This window comes from Hipposideros armiger, unplaced genomic scaffold (assembly GCF_001890085.2).
Source record: "Hipposideros armiger isolate ML-2016 unplaced genomic scaffold, ASM189008v1 scaffold_83, whole genome shotgun sequence".
Taxonomy (NCBI): Eukaryota; Metazoa; Chordata; class Mammalia; order Chiroptera; family Hipposideridae; genus Hipposideros; species Hipposideros armiger.
In genome coordinates this window covers 3,094,841-3,116,073 of record NW_017731433.1, presented here as the reverse complement: position 1 = coordinate 3,116,073, position 21,233 = coordinate 3,094,841, and the positions used below count along the sequence as shown (strand labels likewise).

The 21,233-nt window shown below is 43.3% G+C and overlaps 1 protein-coding gene across 9 annotated transcripts in view; it reads right to left on the bottom strand.

Annotated features, from left to right (window-relative positions):
• The window catches only part of GPR160 (G protein-coupled receptor 160), a 37,378-nt gene extending 19,828 nt beyond the window's left edge, over positions 1 to 17,550 (bottom strand). The window contains exons 1-4 of one of the 9 annotated variants that reach the window (XM_019643940.1): positions 17,227 to 17,550; positions 16,346 to 16,456; positions 12,974 to 13,095; positions 12,805 to 12,886 (exon numbers count right to left, since the gene is read on the bottom strand). The gene's annotated coding sequence lies outside the window, so the exon portion shown is untranslated. Of the gene's footprint in view, positions 1 to 12,804; positions 12,887 to 12,973; positions 13,096 to 13,126; positions 13,286 to 16,345; positions 16,457 to 17,058; positions 17,175 to 17,226 lie in introns of those variants that run through there. The other 8 variants (XM_019643942.1, XM_019643943.1, XM_019643944.1 and 5 more) reach the window with 8 other exon arrangements.
• Positions 17,551 to 21,233: the final 3,683 nt, after the last annotated feature.

The following is a 21,233-nucleotide window of genomic DNA, read 5'->3' as shown; positions in this document are numbered from 1 at the left end:
TACCCAAAGAGCCGCATGTGGCTCGCGAGCCGCAGTTTGCTGACCACTGGTGGCTCTTCCGTCTCAAAAGTTTGCCGACCCCTGTTCTAGGGTAATACCTTGAGAATGTTACACTATGCTGTTCCACAACAAAGTTCCACCTAAGAGTTTTAGCATCCATCCATCATCTTTGCCTAAGTCAGTTGCCATATTGGGAATTATAAAACGGTGATTTTCTAATTCTCTGACTCATTCTGCTTGTATGAGCTGGCAATTTTTTTCCTCTGGAAATGTATTATGGATTCATGGACTTATTTTTATTCCATGTATTATAATCCACTGCCACCATTATTCTTTTGAATGACTAAATTTTCCCAAATGCGTCCTGTCAAGAGTTCCTTCAAGCGGGCTCCGGGCTCCTCTGCCATACCCAGTCTTGAAACACTTGTTTATGGAACCACCCAGGACCTGACATGCCCATCTCCGATGTTATGTGAGAGAAATAAACTTGTGCTGAGTTTGAGCCATTACATTTTTGGTCTATTTTTATAGCATTTTAGCCCATCCTATGTAATACAAAATACTCTATCCCTCCTCTCTTACTGCATATGTCCCTGCTTCTATCGCAAAATTTTTATCCACTGTAAGCCTTCACTGTATCTTTTGTCTGCTCTCAGCCTCATCTAAGTATTTGTACCAGAGCACTGACTTCTAAGAGGTACTATTCTGCATGTCCTTGCATTACAGTTACTGATGGCTCAGCCACACTAGGATTCACATGGCCCAGGGGTTTTTCTGCCAGGAACAGGCACGAGGCCAACCATTCTCCAATGAGAACCTCCTACTTACAAAATGATTCATCCTTCATTTGACTGTCTAATTTGTAAGGACTCAATTTATCCAGGTTATTTTGACTTCCGGAAACAGATCAAGTATCTCTAGAAACAGAACATACACACAATACATTACGGGTCATGGATGAAAATGGATTAAACAGAACTGGGCCCCAGACTGAGCTCTGAAAGGTTCACTGAAGAGCTGGCCCCCAGCAGCACCATTTCCTTGATAATGTCTCAGTATGACCTTCCCACCGTCTAACTGTGGTATCATCTGAGCTAAACTCTGATGGGTCGCTGATGATTTCCTGGGTTGCCAGTGATTGCATTATCCTCAAATTAAATCAATGGCTTGAGAAAGTCAAGATATCTGTGTCCTGCTTCCTCCAGATCCTTAAGATATTCTTGAAAAAATTAGGTTACACTGATATGATTCCGTTTTCCGTATAGCTACCATTAATTTTTACCCAGTGCCCTATGTTCACTTGTAAATTATAATATTCTAGGGATGCATATTTTCATATATCCCTCCCTTATAATGTGAACTGTGTCATCTTATTTAACTACAAATTGTACATATATATTCACTTCATTATTTTGGTGGGAAAAGATAATACAAGTTCAATGTTCAGAATTAAGGAGAAAGGCATCTCTACACCTTGTACAAGTCATTCGGTTTGTATTATCAAATTTTAAAAAAGATATCAATACTCGTAAATAGGAATATACCTCAAGAAGTCAACAAGTGTGGGAAAGGGCTTCATAAGAAAAATAGGGCCGGGCAAGTGGTGCGTTGGTTAGGAGTTGGCTTGGGATGCCAGCTCTGAGCAGCAGGGTCCCGGTTCGGATCCCACATGAGGGCCAGTGACACTGTGCCTGCCACAGCTAAGATGGTGAACAACAGCTCAAACTGGAGCTGGGCTGCCGTGAGTCGCCAGCGACGGCATAGGCTGCAGTAGGGCTGGCCGGCAGCAGGCGTGAGCTTTTGTGAGCCATCATGAGCTGCCGCCGCGAGCAGCCGTCCTATGGCCGGTGAGTGACTGCCTCATCTGGGAAAGGCCCAAAGATAATACCAACAAGGGCCAGTGAAGTGACGTCCTCCACAACTAAGCTGAAGAACAAAAGGACAGCAACTTGTCTGTTCCCCTTCCCCGATTCCCCAACGCTGTTCCCCTCCCCCAATTCCCCCAAAAAAATCTTTAAAAAAAAAAAAGTTAAAGGGTTGTAAGAATGGGAGTTCAAAAGTAAGATGTTTTACTTTGGGACCTAGTGTTTCTACCACCAGAAAAATCCAAATACATGTGGGATGACTGCTTAGCAAACATGCATATAGAAGTTTAATCTTCAGAGGACATTTGAACTAGAGATCACTTCCTAGTTCTCAATGATTATCATCAACTTTAGTCTTGCACTTAAGCAAAGGAAAGGGTTTAAACATACAATGACTTAGAAAGTACCTATCAGAAATCTGGGCTTAGTAGTTCCTGAGACCCCACCCGCAGTCCCAAGCTACTGAACATGGCTCCTTGGATGATTCAAACACCAGGGAGATGATGACACTGCTCAAGTTCAACTGTTTGTGGGTTCCAAAACCATGGCTCTGCTTGTCATTTCTGAGAAAATAAACCAGGCCAACCACCTGAGGAAGACCTTTTCTCACCATCATACAATCTGGAATAGCTTCCCCAACCAACAGGGTCTATCTAGTTCTCCCTTAAGTCTTTACAGCAGTATCCCAGACCTACACCAACTTACTTTACTACCATAAACAGTCACCTGTTTTGTTTCTATTCCCTCCAGATTTGCAAAATATACACATATCCTCAGATTGATTTTTTTTTTAAAGCATGAGATTAATGGTAAAATTTTCAGAAATTAAGAGAAGTTTGGGGGGCAGGTAGGCAGGCTGCTTGTCAAATAATTATACCTAAATACATATGGTGCTTTTTAGTTTACAAAGTGTTTCATGGAGATGATCTGAATGGAAATGTCTAAATTATGCTCCTGAACCTATCTATCTACAGTCCATGAATGACGCCAAGGTGTTCCAGTGTTAGAAATGAGTATAGTGGTCTCTTCCCTAATTTGAGGGGAGGAGAAAGTCCCAACAGATTAAAAAGAGACAATTCACATGGAACAGAATAAAGGAAAACAAACCATATGATCATCTAGAAAGGTGTAGAAAAAGCTTTTGACAAAATTCAACACTCATTCATGATAAAAACTTGTCAGCAAAGTAGAAATTGAGGAAAATTTCCTTAACCTGATATAAGACATATGAAAAATCTATAGCTATTATCATGCATACTTGTGAAACACTGAAAACTTTCCCATGAAAATCAGGAACAAGGCACAGGTATCTGCTCTGATCGCTTCTATTCAACATTTTAGAATGTCACAGCCAGTTTAGTAAGGTAAGAAAAAAAGAACGGGCATAGAGTTCAGAAAGGATATTTGTAGTGATGTTTATATATACAGAAAAATCCCAAGGCATCTACCAAAACTTACTGGAATAAGTTAATTTTTAGTAAGTTCACAGATCAACTTAAAAAATTGCATACACACACACACACTCTCTCTCTCTCTCTCTCTCTCTCTCTCTCTCTCTCTCTCTCTCTCTCTCTATACCGGGAGTGCCAAAAACATGTATACACATTTTAAGAAATGTGTATACATGTTTTGGGCACCCTCTGTGTATATTTTCCAAACAAGATTTGTAAAATATCATTTATTTATAATAGACTTGAAAACATAAAATACATAGAAATAAGTCTTTTTAAATATGTATAAAACATTAATGCTAAAAGCTATAAACACTGGTGAGAAAAACTAAATTAGACCTAAAGAAGATTAATATTAAGATGTCAGTACTCCCCAGACTGACAGATTCAATGTAGTCCTGATGAAAATCCAACCAGGCTTTTTTGTATAAATTGACAAGCCGATTCTAAAATGTACATGGAAATAAAAAGAGCAAGCATAATAAAAAACTTGTCAAAAAGAACAAAGTTGGAGGGTTTACACTACCTGATTTCAAGACTGATAAACTACAGAACCGAACATAATGTGGTACTGGCTTAGAGTAGAGAGTTCAAACAGTCCACTTGATTTACAAGAAAGTACCAATGCAATTTGATGGAGTAAAGCCTTTTCAATAAATGGCGCTGGACCAACTGCATAGCTGTATGAAAAAGAAGGAGTCAATCCCACCTCACACCATACATACAAATTAGTTCAGGATGGTTTACAGGCCTAAACATAAAATCTAAGACTCTAAAGCTTCTAGAAGGAAAACAAAGGAAAATATCTTCACAACCTTGGGGTAGATAAAGAATTGTTAAGCAAAATATAACCATCAAAGAAAAAAATGAATAAACTGGACTTATTAAACTCTTTCGCTCATAAGAAAATGAAAAAGCAACAAACACACTGGGAGAAAATATTCACAACACATATATCTAACAAAGGGCTGCTGCCCATCCTACCAGACCATGTGTATACAATGTCTACAAGTTAATAGTAAAAAGACAAACAACTCAAAACAAAAATGGGCAAAATACTTGAAAACACTTCAAAAAAAATGTACAGATGGTCACTAGCACGTGAGAAGAAGCTTAACATCATTAGTCATCAGGAAAAGGCTAATTAAAACAATAATGGCATACACAATTTCACATCCATCAGAATGGCTAAAATTAAAAAGACCAATACCAACTATTAGAAAAGATAAAGGAACGTACAGTGATACAGTCCTTTGGAGAAGTTTGGCACTTAAACATACACCTATGCTATGATCCAGTACTTCCACTCGTAGGTATTTTACCCAGGAGAAATTAAAACACGTGTCCACAAGAAGACTTGAACGATCACACCAAATGCTGGCGAGGATGTGGAACAAACGGGACTCTCACTGCTGGTAGGAATGCAAAGTAGCACAGCCCCTTTGGAAGACAGTATGGCAGTTTCTTACATAATTAAACATATTCTTCTCATACAACCCAGCAATTGTGCTCCTTGGTCTTTACCCACAGGAGTTGAAAACTTATGTCCACAAAAAAATCTGTACACGAGTGTTTATAGCAGCTTTATTCATAATTGCCAAAAGCTGGAAAGCAACCAAGATGTCCTTCAGAAAGTGACTAGATAAACTATGATTATTCAGCACTTTAAAAAAACAGGTATCAATCCATGAACAGACATGAAGGAGCCTTAAATGTATATTATTAAGTGAGAGAGGCCAATCTGCAAAACCTATCTACTGTATGATTCCAACTATATGACATTCTGGAAGAGATAAAATGACGGAGACAGTAAAAAGATAGTGGTTGCCAGGGGTTAGTGGGAGGGGAGGAATGACAGGTGGAGCACAGAGATCTGTAGTGTCGCTCTGTATAGCACTATAACTACTGGAGAATACATGTCATTAGGGCCAACGACTTGTGACTAGGGAGCAGAACGCTAGATAGCAAATGTGGTGGCTGTCAACCTGCCCCAATAATGTGGTGGATTGGTGGGGAGGGGTGCCAGTGGTTGTTACGGGTTTGGGGTGGGGGTAGATGAACAGGCAGAAAACAGAGGATTTTTAGGGCAGTAAAAATCCTCTGCATGATACTACAATGAAGGGTACATGTCATACATTTGTCCAAACCCATAGAATGTACAACACCAAGAGTGAACTGTAATGTCAACTGTGGACTCTGGGTGATATGATGTGTTGGGTTCAACAGCTGTAACAAATACGCCCCTCTGATGTGGGATGTTAGTGATGGGGGAGGATACGCACATGTGGGGGCAGGATACACCTATATGGGAAATTGTACTTTCTGTTCAATTTTGCTGTGAATCTAAAACTGTTTTAAAAGATAAAGTCTATGAAAAAGAAAAAAGACTTGCACAAGGTTAGGCAAATATTTTTTAGATATATAATTAAAAGCAAAAACCATAAAAGAAAAGAAACATAACTGAGACGTCAACAAAATTTTCAACTTTTTTTCTTTATAAGGCACCATTAAGAAAATAAAAAGATAAGTCATAGATTCAGAGAAAAATATTTGCAAATCATATATCCAATAAAGAACTTGCCTCTAGACATTTAAAAAATATTTGAATGTTTTTATTCAAATATTTTTACTTCAATATTTAAAATATTTTGAAACTCAGTAAGATGGCAGTGACAAATAACCCAGTTTTAAAAATGGGAAAAAGACTTAACTAGACATTTCACCAAAGATGTATGAATGACTAATAAGCACATGGAAAGGTGCTTATTATCAACATCATTAATCATTTGGGAAATATAAATTAAAACTGCAGCACAATACCACCACACAGCCATTAGAAAGATTACAATTAAAACGACTAACAATATTGAATGTTGGCCAGAATGTGGGGAAATCAAAACCCTCCCATATAGCCACTTTAGGGAAACAGTTCAGCAGTTTCTTAAAAAGTTAAACATACACATGATCCAGTGATTACACTACTAAGATTACCCAAGAAAAATAAAAATATAGCTCTACAGAAACCCCTGTACATGAATATTCATAGAAACTTTATTTATAATAACCAAACCCGGAAACAATTCCAACATCCATCAATTGGTGAAAAAACAAAATGTGGTGTATACATAAAACTCAATACTACGCAATACAAAGGAAAAAGCTACTGATACATGACGCGGATGAACCTCAAAAATATTATGGTAAATCAAAGAAGCCAGACACAAAACACTACATATGCTTGGATTCCATTTATAGGAAATATCCAAAAGAGGCCAGAGACAGCAGATCAATGGCTGCCTGGGCTTAGGGGTGCGGATTCGCTTAAACTGGCATGAGGTAATTTGGGGGGTGATAGAAATGTTTTAAAATTAGATTGTGGTGATGGTTGTACAAGTATACAAAAATCAGATAATTGTGCACTTACAATGAAAAAATTTTATGGCATGTAAATTACACCTCAATAAAATGGTTTTTCTTTTTAAAGGACTTGTGATAAAAATGTTCATAGCAGCTTTGTTCACAACAGCCTCAAACTGGAAACAGTCCAAATGGTCTTCCAAGGAGAATGGATAAATTGTGGTATAATCAAAGAATGGAATCTTAGCTATTAACAAAGAACAAACTACTAAAATACACAATATGAACGAATCTCAGAAACATGTTGACAAAAGAAGCCACCACTTTTGTTCTCCTACTGTATACTGTATTCCATTTATAAGAGTCTACTCTTTTTTGTATTATTGTATTGTGTTCCATTTATATGAAGTTAAGAACAGGCAAAGCTCACTTATGGCAATAGAAATCAGAACAGCAGTCGCCTCTGGGGTAGGGAGATTGCAAAGAGGCACGAGAGAGCTTTCTGGAGCATGAAAATATTCTCTATCTTGACAGGGATTTTTTTTACATAGGTGTATACACTTATCAAAATGCAACAGTTAAGATGTGTGCATTTCACTATACGAGGTCTGACAACTAAGTTTGCGAACTTGTTGTAACGCTGTCACTAACCTTTTTTGATATCAGAGGGATTATTCACTGTGAATTTGTACCAAGTGGACAAACAGTTAACCAAGTTTACTATTTGGAAGTGCTGAAAAGGCTGAGTGAAAAAGTTAGACAGCCTGAACTTTTCTCCAACAATCCATGGCTCTTGCATCATGACAATGCACCAGCTCACACGGCACTGTCTGTGAGGGAGTTTTTAGCCAGTAAGCAAATAACTGTATTGGAACACCCTTCCTACTCACCTGATCTGGCCCCCAATGACTTCTTCGTTTACCCGATGATAAAGGAAATATTGACAGGAAGACATTTAGATGACATTCAGGACATCAAGGGTAACATGACGACTGCTCTGATGGCCATTCCAGAAAAAAAGAGTTTCAAAATTGCTTTGTACTGTCATCGGTGCATAGCTTCCCAAGAGGAGTACTGTTTTTTTTTTTAAGGTGATCATAGTGATGATATTCAGCAATGAGGTATGCAGCACTTTTTCTAGGATGAATTCACAAACTTAATTGTCCGACCATAAATTTTTAAATGATTAAAAATGCCCATCTGAAAACAATCAAGGCCAGGATGGCTCAGGAAGAACCTATGACCTTCCCCCTTACTGCCTAAAAGAATTCAGACAAAGGGTTTGCTCCAGGAAGGAAGCTGCCCATCATAAAACGACTATATTTTAATATGAACTAGGAGTGACTGACAGGGAGGAACTTAGCAAGGGCCATGTGATCAAAGTCCTCTATTGTCCCACTGTTTCAATATGACCCAATATACATTAATATAAACTTGTTTACTAGACAATAACTCTTTTCATCTCCCTGTGAATTGCCTTACTTCCACCTCCTAAATTGTGAAGGACAGATATACCTCATTTTGCCTAAAACTGTCTCTGGAATATTCATGCTTCAGTGAATTCTCCATAAGAACGTACTAAAACTTGATTTTCTCCTTTAGTCTGCTGTATGTCGTTTGAATTATTCAACCAGTCAGAAGAACTTTGAGGGAAATGAGGGAAAATTTATTATCCCAATATTAGGTAAATAAGAACAAATGTATGTGTAGACACAGATCAAAGGTAATTAATGCCAGGCCACCTGATTGGTAAGCAGATTGGTACGGTCATGGCCTTGTAGGCCGATACTTCTCAAACTCAAATGTGGATCTTGTTAAAAGATGGATTCTGATTCAGTATGTCTGGGATGGGCCTGGGATTCTGCATTTCTAATAAGCTCTCAGGCGATGCCTGTGCTGCTGGCCCACAGGCCACACATGAGAAAGCAATGCTGTAGACGGCACACATCCCAGAGGGACAGCGCCAGGCTACGTTCACAGTGACTACCCCTGGCGAGTGAGAGTATGGGTGTGAATTTACTTTTTACATTCCTGTGTTTATCAGATTTTCCACAATGAAAAGGTATTGCTTTTGTAATCAGAAAGAAAAAATTTTTAAGATTCAAAACCTTTTAGGATTCAGTGATTATGCTATAGGCATCTGTCCCAAATGATGTGAAATAGAATCAAAAGGTAAAATCACTGTGTCTACTCACAACACTTCTGACACCAAATGCAGGGGTTTCTCTACACCAAGCAATTCTAACACTAATGATCCAGCATTAGAACAGACCCCACAGGTTGAGGGCTCAGTCCCACAAGGCTGCTTCCCACTTCAGAGGCCAGTCACAAGTCTGTGTACTTCTACCAAATGGCTATAAATCAGGGATTCTCATGACTCTTCCCTTAGGTTCGATAATTTGCTTTAATGGCTCACAGAACTCAGGGAAACAGTTTACTGATATGGACCCTGAGAAGAAATTTATCTGCTGAGATGGACTCCCCATGGTCAACTGAGGGCACAAATTTTATAAATAACAAGAGTCTAGTGGCCATCTGCTGACAGGGGCTTCTCATGTACCAGAAGAACCTCAGACTAAAGTCTGGGCTTCCTACACTATGCCCTGCTCATTTACGCAAGCTGAGTTAACTATTATAAGGGAGTTAGTGCATGGTTATGTCTTTTGACCTATGGAGGGAGACATGCCCCATCCATTCAGAACTGCTCCATAACAACCAATCAGGATGTGCAATGCTGACCAATCAGGACTGCACAATTCAAACCAATCAGAACCTTACAAATTTGGATATCTCATTTACATAAAATGAATCTAGTTGGAGATGTGGGTGGGAACTTACTCTATAAAAAGTGGCCTTCCCTTTGTCACAGCAGAGCACATTTTTCGTTTCTGCCAGAGGCTGCGTCTCTCCAGTTTGCAAACTGTTCACATGAATAAAGTCTCTCCATTTTCTAATATTCTTTTGGGGAGTTGTTGTTGACATTTATTATAAAGAAGACAAGTCAGGAACAGCCAAACGAAGTGATGCATAAGGCAAGGTATGGGGAAGGGTGTAGAGTTTCCATGACCTGTCTGGGCACACCACCCTGCCAGCACTTCGCTGTGCTCACCAACTCAGAAGCTCTCCAAACACCACTGTTTAGGTTTTTATGCAGCCTTCATTATATAGGCATGGTTGATTAAATCATTGGCCATTGGTGACTGAATCCATCTTCAGCCCCTCTCCCCTCCCTGGAGGTCAGGGGGCAGGACTGCAAGTCATCTGGTTGGTTCCCCTGGCAACCAGCCCCCATCCACCAAGAAGCACCTCATTAGCATAAACTCAGGTATGGCTGAAAGAGGCTTTTATGAATAACCAGACTCTCCTCCCACCAGCTCTGTACCAGGAACCAGGGATGAAGACCAAATACATTGTATAAAAGGATAATGTATATTCAACTTAGAATGACTTACAATATCAAAAAAGAGCAAACCACTTAGTTCCCTAATATTAAGAGAAGGGCTAAAAAAGGTTGAAATAGCATGCGCTTATTACAAATGGTATTTGTAAAGACATGGAAAAATGCAATGTAAATTTTAATCACTGTACGACAACTTTGTTAAAATGCTAACATGAAATGAATTAAATATTTATAAAATGCAAAAATTTTTTAAATTTATAAAAAAAAAAAGCAAAACAAAAATGGACGGAAATATGCCGAAATGTTAATATCTTTGGCTCCTAAGATGATGGCATCACAGACGATTTTTTCTCCTTCAACTTTCCAGAATAAAATAAATTGAAAAGAGGGACAGAGCCTATGCAGAATTAGGAGGCAACAGAGGCAAGGATATCAACTGAAAATGACAGAGGCAGTGGAGAGAAGCCCAGTCAAGGGCTGGTTAGAAGGCAGCAGGACTTGGGGACTTAACGGCTGGGGGAGGGGTTAGGAGTGTGGGGCTGTTGCTATCTCACTGGAATACCTGGCTGGGGGTGGAGGGGGAGAAATAAGAGAAGAAAGGCAGCGGGTTTAGTGAAGGGTCTGGTCCTGAGGCAGGAGGAGGAAGGGGTCCAAGAGACCACAGCCTCTCCTCCTTCAACTCCTGGCTGGCACTTCTATGAACAGGTCTGGGCAGGAGCTGCTCACAGGGCTGGCCTCTGCCTTGGCTGCCCGGAGGGGACTAGCTGCCCCTCCATTCAGCCTCTTGGACGACACAATGAATGCGTCCGGGGGAACACCTCAGCTATCTCTCTTTCCCTTTCCCTCCCCTGGATGCCACTGCTCCATGTGACTCCTTAGGGGCACAAGGGACCAACGCCTGTTGACTTCTCTGATAAGTAAAATGAATAGCCCATTCTTACGTTCCTGTTCCTGGGCTCATTTCTGGCCTGAACCTCAGCTCACTTTTGTACTCCTGACAGGCAGCAAAAGGCCGTAGACACAAATGCAAACAAATAAACCTGCACTATTGGTTGAAGATCAAATTCGATAGCCCTTTTTAAAGGTATTTTTTAAATGTTGTGTTAATATTAGTTATCAGCATCTTTAAACCTGCCGGTGTGCCTGTTCTACGGTTTCACCACAAATGGGGAAGTTGAACACAATACTTCCCTGTGCTTGTGTCAGGATTTCATAAAATTTTTAATAGCCCTTCACAACATTCCTAAGAGGTGTGCTTATCCTCAGCTGACAGCAGAGGCACCCGACGCACAGGACTCCACCGGCTGCGTGCCCCTGCGTCTGCCCCTATGCCCCGCTGACACCAGTCGACTCTTCCACAATAGGGTAGGGTCTGTGCCCACACGGAATGCAGGGGATTCCACCGCCTTTCCAGTCGGTATAGATCTTAATCCCCAAACAACAGAGCCAAAGCTCTGGATTCAAAGCCATGGGCTCCAGTCCAGTCCTCTTCATCAGTCCAAAGCTGTTGTTGCTTCAAACTCCCCGTGAGCATTTGTCACGGAGACCGTTTCCCTAAAGCCTGCAGGCAGCTCAGATGGGCAGCCCATGACTCACTCCGAAAATAGGGAGGTCAGAGCTGGAAAGCATTCCTACCCTACAGCTTTCCTTCTAAAGTTTTTTTTTTTTGGGGGGGGATCCCCCAATAAAGGCAAAAGTGAAGGAAGCAGGGCTCTAACAACAACAGTAACAGCTAACCCACAGCGAATCCTTATTCCATGCCAGGCACTCAAGTGCCATTTAATCCTCACAACCCTACACAGTCGGTATTACTCATTAGTACTTCCCACTGTACATGGGGGGAAACTCAGGCACAGAGTGGTTAAAAAAATACTCAAGGTTACACAGGTAGGTGGTGGAAGAACCAGAAATAACCCAGCAATCTGGCTGGGGTCCACACTCAGGGTGGTCCCTCACCTGTTTGCTCTGGCAGATAATCAATCAGCCCCATTTCCCTCGCCACCTGCCTATTTGACTAGGGAGTTAGTGATCACCTACCTGAGGGAACACGCACCCACATGCCTGAATCCCAGAGTTCTCCTTGAAAGGACCCAATCAACAGTGACCTCGCATATACAGAACGCCTCCGTCTCTAAGCTGACTTCTTTCAACAAAACAAGGTGTTGCATTGCACACCTCCTTGGCTTTGTTTTTATCATCACACTGGGGTATGCTCAAGGGGTTCAGAACCGGCCTCCCCAAGATGTGCCACTTGGGCATGGGAATTACTTTGAGCAGAAGGCAATTGAGAGCCTGTGGGCTCACCAGAAACCTCTCATGTATGTTGGCCTCTGACTCTTTCATGTAGGTGGGGTTCCCATATGTGTGTGTATAATTAAATTTGCTTATTTTCTCTTGATAATCTGTCTCATGTAGACTTAATGACTAGAACAGCTAAAAGAACCTTGAAGGGTAGAAGTCAGTTTCTTCCCAGACTGGCAGTTCTAGTGACACTTTCTCAAAGCCATTCCATAAGGTTCCATTTGTGGTATTTCCTCTTCCCTTTCTGCACCCCATTCCAGATGAGGAAATCAGGCCATCCTTGCGCCTGCATCACAGAAGGCTCTCAAAGGCTGGACTATGGGCACCTCAGTTCCTCATCCCTGCAGAGCTTTCAGGCGTGGCTATGCCCCAGCAGTGCGTAGGAGCAGACCTAAAGAGGGGTGGACAGAGAAGGAAGAGTGCCAAGTACCTTCACAAGTCCTGGGAACCCTCAGAGCAGCTACAGAGAGCCAATGCACAAGCTCAGGATCCATTTGGGCCCCAATCTCAGGCTGTGGAAAAAAAGAGGGCTTCTTGGTGCCCCACCCCCACAGGACACCCTGGGGAACTCCCAAGGTGCACCAGACCCCTCTTCTCACAGTTAGTGGTTTGCGAATTTGGAGGCATTCCTCTTCTCTGCTGCGGCTTGCCCACACATGTACTCCATTTGTGTTGTACTGCAGAAGTAGTAGCCTCTAAAGTTCCATGCAAATGAGTAAAGCTAACAGGGTGTGAGAAAAAAAATGACATACCTTGTATTTTTCTGACATGGAAGCACTGCAGAGTAAAACATAAGACTCTTCACTCCCTCGAAGGAATATGCCCTTTTCCATTTTTACTGGGACAAGAGCTGCTCAATCTCTCTCTTGTTATCCCATTTTGGATAGAAGCACCAGTAGAAAGACCTCTTACTGTAAGAGGAACAACAGTGTAAGTGCTCTAGTCCCCAGCCTCAAGGACAGGAGACACTTAGGGAGTGGTAGAGACCATGGGACCTGGAGTGCACAACCCTTCTCTAGAGAGAAGGCTGCTCCAGTACTGCCTTTGGGAATTCTTGGAGGTAGAATATTTGAAATCTCCCAATTCTCAACGTTGGTTCTGTTTTCTTTTTAACACTATGCTGGCTTGATAAAACATATCTGTTGGTTGGAGGTGGCCCACATCCCCGGTTTGTAACCAGGGCAGTCGAGTGTGGTAGAAAGATCGCTTGCCTAGAGTAAGTAACCCACTCTTGGGCGTGTAGCTCTACTGTCTGCTAACGGTGTGTGCAACAGCACAGAGGCTGGAAATATGTAAACTCTAAGATCCCACCTATTTCCATTTAAATCCCGGCTCTGCTTTCACTAGCTGCAAGACTTCACGTGAACTATTAGCCACGCTTAGCTACAATCCCATCTGCAAAATGGGCTTACAATACCCAACTTAGAGACATTTGTGAAAATTAAAAATGTGAAGACTACTATGAACTCTCAACAATGTTAAATTTCCTTCCCCATGTCTCTAAAGAAATGACTTGGCAAGTCTTTCCTATTTTCTTTAGATTTCAATGTTCCAATCTGTTAAAAGCTAAAACAATCCTTCAGCTCTGCTGCTCCAGCTCACAGGATGGGATGAAGTGAGGTGGACAAAAGCAGAGAGAGCATTTACAAGCCAGAAAAGTTACTGACTTGATTGCCAACACGCTTTCCTCTCATTTTAGGCCAACAAAGCAGTAATTTGCTTTTCTAATGTGTTCATACCCTTAAATAACATGATGGAGGGAGAAGATGGTATCACACTTATGGTAATTCCTTAAAACGGCTATTAGCAACCAACTCTCCAGAGTCCAATTCCACCATCCTCACACAGAGGAGGGCAAACATTGTTAGGTCACTGCTAGGTCACATAAGGACCAGGAAAGTTTCTTTTCTGACTCTATGCTCTCATTTCAGAGAACTGAGGCAGAAAAAAAAAGTCACTTAACAGGTGCATATTTCCTTTATTCACACAAAGAAAACTGACCCACAAGCTAAACAATTTCACTTAAGTACCATCATGAATTCACGGTGGTACTTCCCAACTGTACAGGGACTTTTGTTGGTTCTCTCATTTTCCGATTCACTGAGAGAAAACTGGGGCGTGCTTTGGTGTCTCCTCCACTGAATCCTTAAAACACCTTTACGACTTTCTTTTACACAAGCAAATGTGCACTAGGCAAGGTCTAGGCTGAGAGACTTCAACTTTCAACTGTCACAGACAGCACAGCATTCACTTGGCTTGTTTTCTCTTGCAAGCAAAGAGGCATTTAAATCAGTTCCACCGAAGCTACTAAGAAACATGGCTTTATCGTTCAGCAGTGTAACTCCCTTTCCTTCCTCTGCTGAACTTTAATAGCTCCCTCAAACAATCATCACTCTTCCAAATTACTAATCAAGCATGACAGAACAAGTGGGAATTGTATGAAAAATCTGGGGGACGGGGGTGAGCAAGCAGGATGCATACAGTGTAGATGTTACTACCTATATCTCTCTTCTTCAAAGCAGGGTTCTTGGAAAGGAAAAGAACAGCACAGAATTTTTTTAGGAGTCAGTTCTTTGCTAAGTATGTACATGTCATGATGCCTGAAACAAACAAGGACATAAAAAAGACAGCGCACACAGATGAGATCTCTTTCAGGTAATAAGTGGATTTCCACTCACCTTGTGATTGGTTTTATACTATACACTTTTTATTGATGTATACAATGCTTCCAGAAATGTACACAAATTCTACGTGTATATGGATGTGTTCACTACTCTGAGCTCTGTTTTTTCATACGCATGGCTTGTAAAGGATTTGGGCAGTTCAGAAAAACTGCTAACACATGTTAAACAACCTGTCCGTTTGGAGACAACTCAACCCTCAGGCTTGCTAATGCCCTTTGTATAAAAAAAAAAAAAGCTGACCCAGCAACCACCTGCATCAACTTGATCCGCTCAGCTTTGTCACACTCAGCAAACACCCTATGCTTTCTGAGCAAAATAAAGCGACACGCCATGGGGGAGAAAAAGACGGCTTTCTCTGAGTCTGGAGAGGCAGTCTTTACACTCCATTTACAAAGGGTGAGGGTCTGTGGTTGGCCTTGAATCTAGAATCACTAGCAGTGCCTTCCAAACCCACCTTTTGCAAAAAAGCTTCACAGATGGTGGTGGTACTTTTAAAAGAAAATGCCAAACACACAGCAGTAGAGACAACATTGTAAGGAATTTCATACCCCATACCCTTCATCCAGCTTCAACTATTAACAACTCATGGCCAATCTTCTTTCATCTAGTTCACCCTCACTTCTCCACTAGCAGTGCTCCCCAAAACCGGATTATTTTGAGGCAAATCCTCAACCTGTATTACAATTTCAGTATGTATTTCTAAAAGATAAGGATTTTTTTTAAAGTGTAATTTAGGATACCATTACCTAAAGTAACTAAACAAAACTAATATCCTTAATGCTATCAAATAGCCAGTACAAATTTTCTCTGTTGACTCAATGTTTAGAAAACTTTTGTCATCATATCAGGATCCAACCAAGGCTCACACATTGTATTGCCCTGTTATGCGTCTTAAACAGATTTTAAACCACAGGTTCCAGGTCTCCGCGATTCTCATAGCATCAGGCTGGTCCCCACTGGCAATTCTCAGTAATTCTATTCTGATATATACAGAGGGTGCCAAAAAATGTATACACATTTTAAGAAAGGAAAACACTGTATTAAAATTGTAATACTCAATATATACCGATAACAAAAGATGAATACAAGTATATACATTTTTTTGGCACCCCCGGTACATATCAGTCATTTTAATAATTAAAGAAGTTAAAAAAAATCTGAAAAGCACAAGCAAAACGATTTCACTTGAAGCAATTAGTGATTCTGAGAGCCATTCATTCACGTCCTTTGCAGTTGTGATGTGTGGATTTATCTGTGGGGTGTGAGAAACACTCCCAAGCCCCTTACCTAAGTCATTCGGGTGGAGCGAAGCGAGCATTTCCTCCCAGCCAGACTTTCCCCCTGCGGCCCGGTCCTCCCGGTCGCCTCCGGAATGCGGGGGCCGGGTCCTGCCTCCACCTACCAAGACCACAAACCCAAGTGAGAAAAAGAGCTTCAGCCAACGAGTTCCAGAGGGCGGCCCCAGGTTATCTGGAGAGAATTTCGAACCAGCCCAGTCTGGTCATAGAGGAATCAACCAGGGCGCCATGGTCTCCAAAAACAAACAGCTTTGCAAAGCCCTGGGGCTTAATCCCACAGCCCGGCGAGCGCGGGGGCAGAGTCCCCAACTTCCCAAGACCAGAGAAGAGAGGGCGCAAAGTCCGACCCCAATGAATACATGGGCGTGTGTGTAGGTGACTGTATACACTCACCGCTACGTCCCAGAAAGGAGAGTGAAAATTACATACACCTATTTCTAAAACATCACCTGTTCTTATAATGTTTAAGAGCTATCATCCCTGGAAACAGCGACTGCGAGTGTCTGGGTGCGATTGTACTCCCAACCCAGACCATTAGATTCCATCCCCGGGCCCCCGGGGCCCAAGCCCACGACAGCCCCAGGCGCGAAGGCTACACGAAAACCCCAAGACCAAATGCTCAGGCTCGGGCGCCTGTGGCTTTCAGTCAAGCGGCCCCCCAACCCCCCACCCCCCACGCACCACCACATCACACATACACACCAGGACCACTTAAGTGGTAGAGAAACCTCAGCCTCTGAATCCCTGGAAGGGAAATTCCTCTCCCCCGACGCGCAGAGCGCCCATCAGGGAAGCGGGGGGCCGAGCGGGTGCCGTTGACCACCGGGACCCGGGACCGAGAGGCAGCGGGCGTGAGCTCCCCGCACTCACCCGAGGCGCGGCAGCTCCCGGCTCGTGGTCCGCGTCCCACACGCTGGGGGCCCCGCCAGACAAGCGACGAAGTGGCCGCACGGGCACCTGCTACTCTCCGCCCCAGGTGACCGCCGAGGGAGGGGCAGGAGCCAGCACGGCCGCCCCGCCCCGCCCCGCCCCGCGCGCTCCCGGGACACGGGGCGGGGGCGGCGAACGCGGCCTCCAGGACCCCGCGGCGACCCCGGCCGCGGATGCGCTCGCCCCGACCAGGAAGTGCGGGCGTGGGCGGTGGGCCGCCTTGGAGCGCGCACGCCCCTTCGCGACCCCGGCGGAAGATCGGCCGGAGGGCGCCGCCTGTGGGCAGTGCGGCGAAACCCGACGAAACCGCCCCTGGCCACCGCCAAGGTGCGGGGTGCAGAGTGACAGTCTCAGCTCGGCGCTCGCTGAGACTCCCTTCCACGTGCCAGGCCTTGAAGTCCCAACCCATGGCCCAAGGAGCTTCCGTCGCCCCAGCCGGGTGGTCAGGGAGGCCATTGGCAGTTGTCTCTAGGTTGGGATATACAGAGGGACAGAACTTAGAAAAAACGTTTATGCCACTAAGCAACTGCCTGTAGTGTACTGTGAATTCAGATTTTTAAATAAAAATCTGCAAATAGCACACTTACGTTGCATTATTTTGGGGGGTCAACAGTGCTGATTTGATATTCAACAGGTATATGTTGAGTACCTAGGAGTGGCCATTTAAACATTTAAAATAGGGCGCAATTTCCTCCTTCTTTTCTTGTAGAGTTGAACAAGGGGAGTGGCCTGAGCCTGAATTTCCCAGAGAACCTGGACTCGCCTTACAAGGAACTTAGTAAAGGCCCGTCCGAGGGTGCAGTAAGAACCGCGATGAGATTAAGCACGGGCTGCGAGGGCAACTGAGGAAGACTCTAGGGAGGTTCAAAGAGGAATTCCTGGAGAAGGGGAGAGGTGAGCTGAGACAGGAACGACTACAGGATTCATAAGGATGCGAGTTGTTTCAGCCGCGAGTCCACTGTGAGCAAAGCCAGAAGCAGAAAGGTGCGCATGTTTCGACAGCATAATGACGAGTGAATATAGCTGAGAAGGAGAGGATACAGCTGAATGAGAGGAGAGGGTGTAGGGTTCAGATCACGCACCTATCAAAACTAACAGCTGCCATCTATGGAGTGTCTTGTATGAAACAGAAGCTGGCCATGCATCACTTCAACCTAGGCTCACACCAACTCTACAAGGTAGGTAGGGTTTTCTCCACTTTACAGAAGAGGAAAACGAGGACTAGAAAGGTGAGGTGCCTCGCCAGTGACAGGGCTGGGAGGAGTTGTCTCTGAGGAGCCAGCCTGCACTCTTAATGCCTCTTTCCAGGCCAATCCAGGAGGCTGAATTTGTCATCAAATGCTCCCAGCATCCCCACGTATTCCCCCAATACCTACTGCCCTCCCTCCATTCCCAAAGCCTGTGTCAATAACTGCCCTCAGACCCCTCCTATCTAGATTAGGTAGTACCTATGACTGCACATCGGGCTCCTTCCCAAGGGGAATGCTGTCTCGGGCTGGTAGAGGGACTGTGGCAGAGCCCCTGGTTGTTCCCCAATACCCATTCTCTCCTTTCATAATAACAGAATTGAAGCTGAGCCCGGGGCTGCTTAGAACAAAGACTACATTTCCCTGCCTCTCCTGAAGCAAAATTCATCAGCAGTGGTGCCCAGAGCCCCTAGAATCCACTTGATCCCATAGCACTTCTGAGGCAGCTGTTCCTTCCCCAACATCCTTGATCTGTCAGATATTCTTCATGGGACAGACATTGCTTACTGCCTCTTCATTATCCATCCCGGCTTCCTCCTTCTCAGGAGAACTCGGATTTTGCTCAGGGAGGCAATGTGCTGCACTAAAATTTTCACCTTCCCAGATGTCCTTGCAGGGTAGTCACATGACTCAATTCTGGCTAGTGAGATGTAGGAGGAAGTCGCCTAAAGGGTCCTGAGAAGCTTTTTGCTTTCCGGATGCAGACACCACCACCCTTTCTCCTGTTGTCTTGTGATTGTGAGGTTGTGAGGCTGTGAGGTTGGAGAGGGAGCAGCCATTTTATGACCAAAGGGCGACACTAAAGAGAAAAGGGGCAGCTCGTACTCAAACTACCTAGCTACAGACATCTTATTACATGAGAAAAAGCCCCTTACTTGTTTAAAGCACCCCTGGTCAGGGTTTGTTACAAGCAATTGAGTGCAATTCTAATGGATACACTATTCTTTCCAAAGAAAAGCCTCAAAATTCAATCTAACCAACCCTACCAAATGCAAAGTGTTATAGCAGAAAGAGGGTGGGTTTTGGCATGAGACAATCTGAGTAAGAGTTTCAGCTCTTCCATATTTTTAGCTAATGACCTTGGGTAAATTTGTAAAACTAGATTATGTTAAAATTAGAAGTTGTCATAAAAACATAAGGAACGGTGCCTGGCATATGGTGAGTGATTAATAAATGATCATTGAGATAATTCTCATCTAAATGGATATCCGGCCAATATGTAGAGACAGAATAGCATATCCACTTCCCAGTTTCACCCCTGAGACAAATCTTTTTTGCATATTCAGATCTTAGATGATTGGTAACAGCAAAGTCAGTCTTAAAGTTTCACCAAAACCACAACTCACCTAGTCTCATTTCCTCATTTTCTAGTCTATATCTACACTACCAAAATTTTTTAAAAAGAACAGAAGCCCATGCTTTGTAATGATTAGTCATGAATTACTGACACACTAGTTTAACAGGTACAGATGCATATTTCTGTGTGACCCTGTTTTTTAAATAAGAAACTATAATTTCAATACTTCTGGGTTTGTATTTTTAACCACACAAGATGTTTTAATGTTCAAGAAACATGCTTTTCTTGAAACTTCAACATATCCCTCTATGCTAAAATTGACTAGCATTAAAAGTTAATGTTATTTGCTTAATTTTTAATTTAAAAAATAATACATGCTTTCAATCACTACAGAAAATTTTAAGGTAAAAAAAAAAAAGTAACATATTTTTTTCGACCTGCATTCTGTTAATGGGTATTTAGGTGATTTCTAGCTTCTCTCAATTACAAATGATATTGCCTTGGACATCATTGTCCCTACAGTTTCGTCCATTCACATAAGCTGACCACTTCACTGCTTCCCACCCCTGGTTCAAGCCATCATCCATCTCTTTTTTTTTTTTAAGATTTTATTGGGGGAATTGGGGGAGGGGAACAGCACTGGAGAATCCGGGAAGGGGAACAGACAGGTAGACAAATTGCTGTTTTGTTCTTCAGTCTAGTTTTTGAGGATGTCGCTTCACTGGCCCATGTTGGCATGACCATTGTGGTCTTCCTGGTTGAGGCAATTGGTCGCCGGTCATTGGTCGGCCGCTCACGGCAGCTCTCGACCGCTGCCAGCTGCTCACGCTGGCTGCCAGCCGCTCACGCTGGCTGCCAGCCCCTCATGTAGCTCACAGCAGCCCACTGTAACCCCGCTGCAGCCTACGCCATGGCCAGCGACCCACAGCAGCCCAGCTCCAGGTCGAGCTATTGTTCACCATCTTAGCTGTAGAGGACGCAGAGTCACTGGCCCTCAATGTGGGATCCGAACCGCGGCCCTGCTGCTCAGAGCTGGCGCTCCCAAGTGAGCACCTACCCAGCTGAGCCACTTGACTGGCCCCATCATCTATCTCTTGACTGGATTGTTGGAACAGCCTCCTGAATGGTTCCCTGTATTTGCTCTTGCCCTGACTCAACCTATATGCAACTCAGCAGCTGGAATAGTCATGTTAAAATGTGAAATATTATCCCTCTCTGCTCAGAATTTTCCAGGGGCTTCCCTCTCATTCAGAGTAAAACTCTGGCCTATAAAGCAATATTGTCTGCCCCCATGGCTATTACCTCTCTGAACCATCTCCTTCCATACTTCATTCTCTGCTCCAACCACACTAGCTTCTTTGCTGTTGTTTTATTGTGCCAGGTAGGCTTCTGCCTCAGGACCT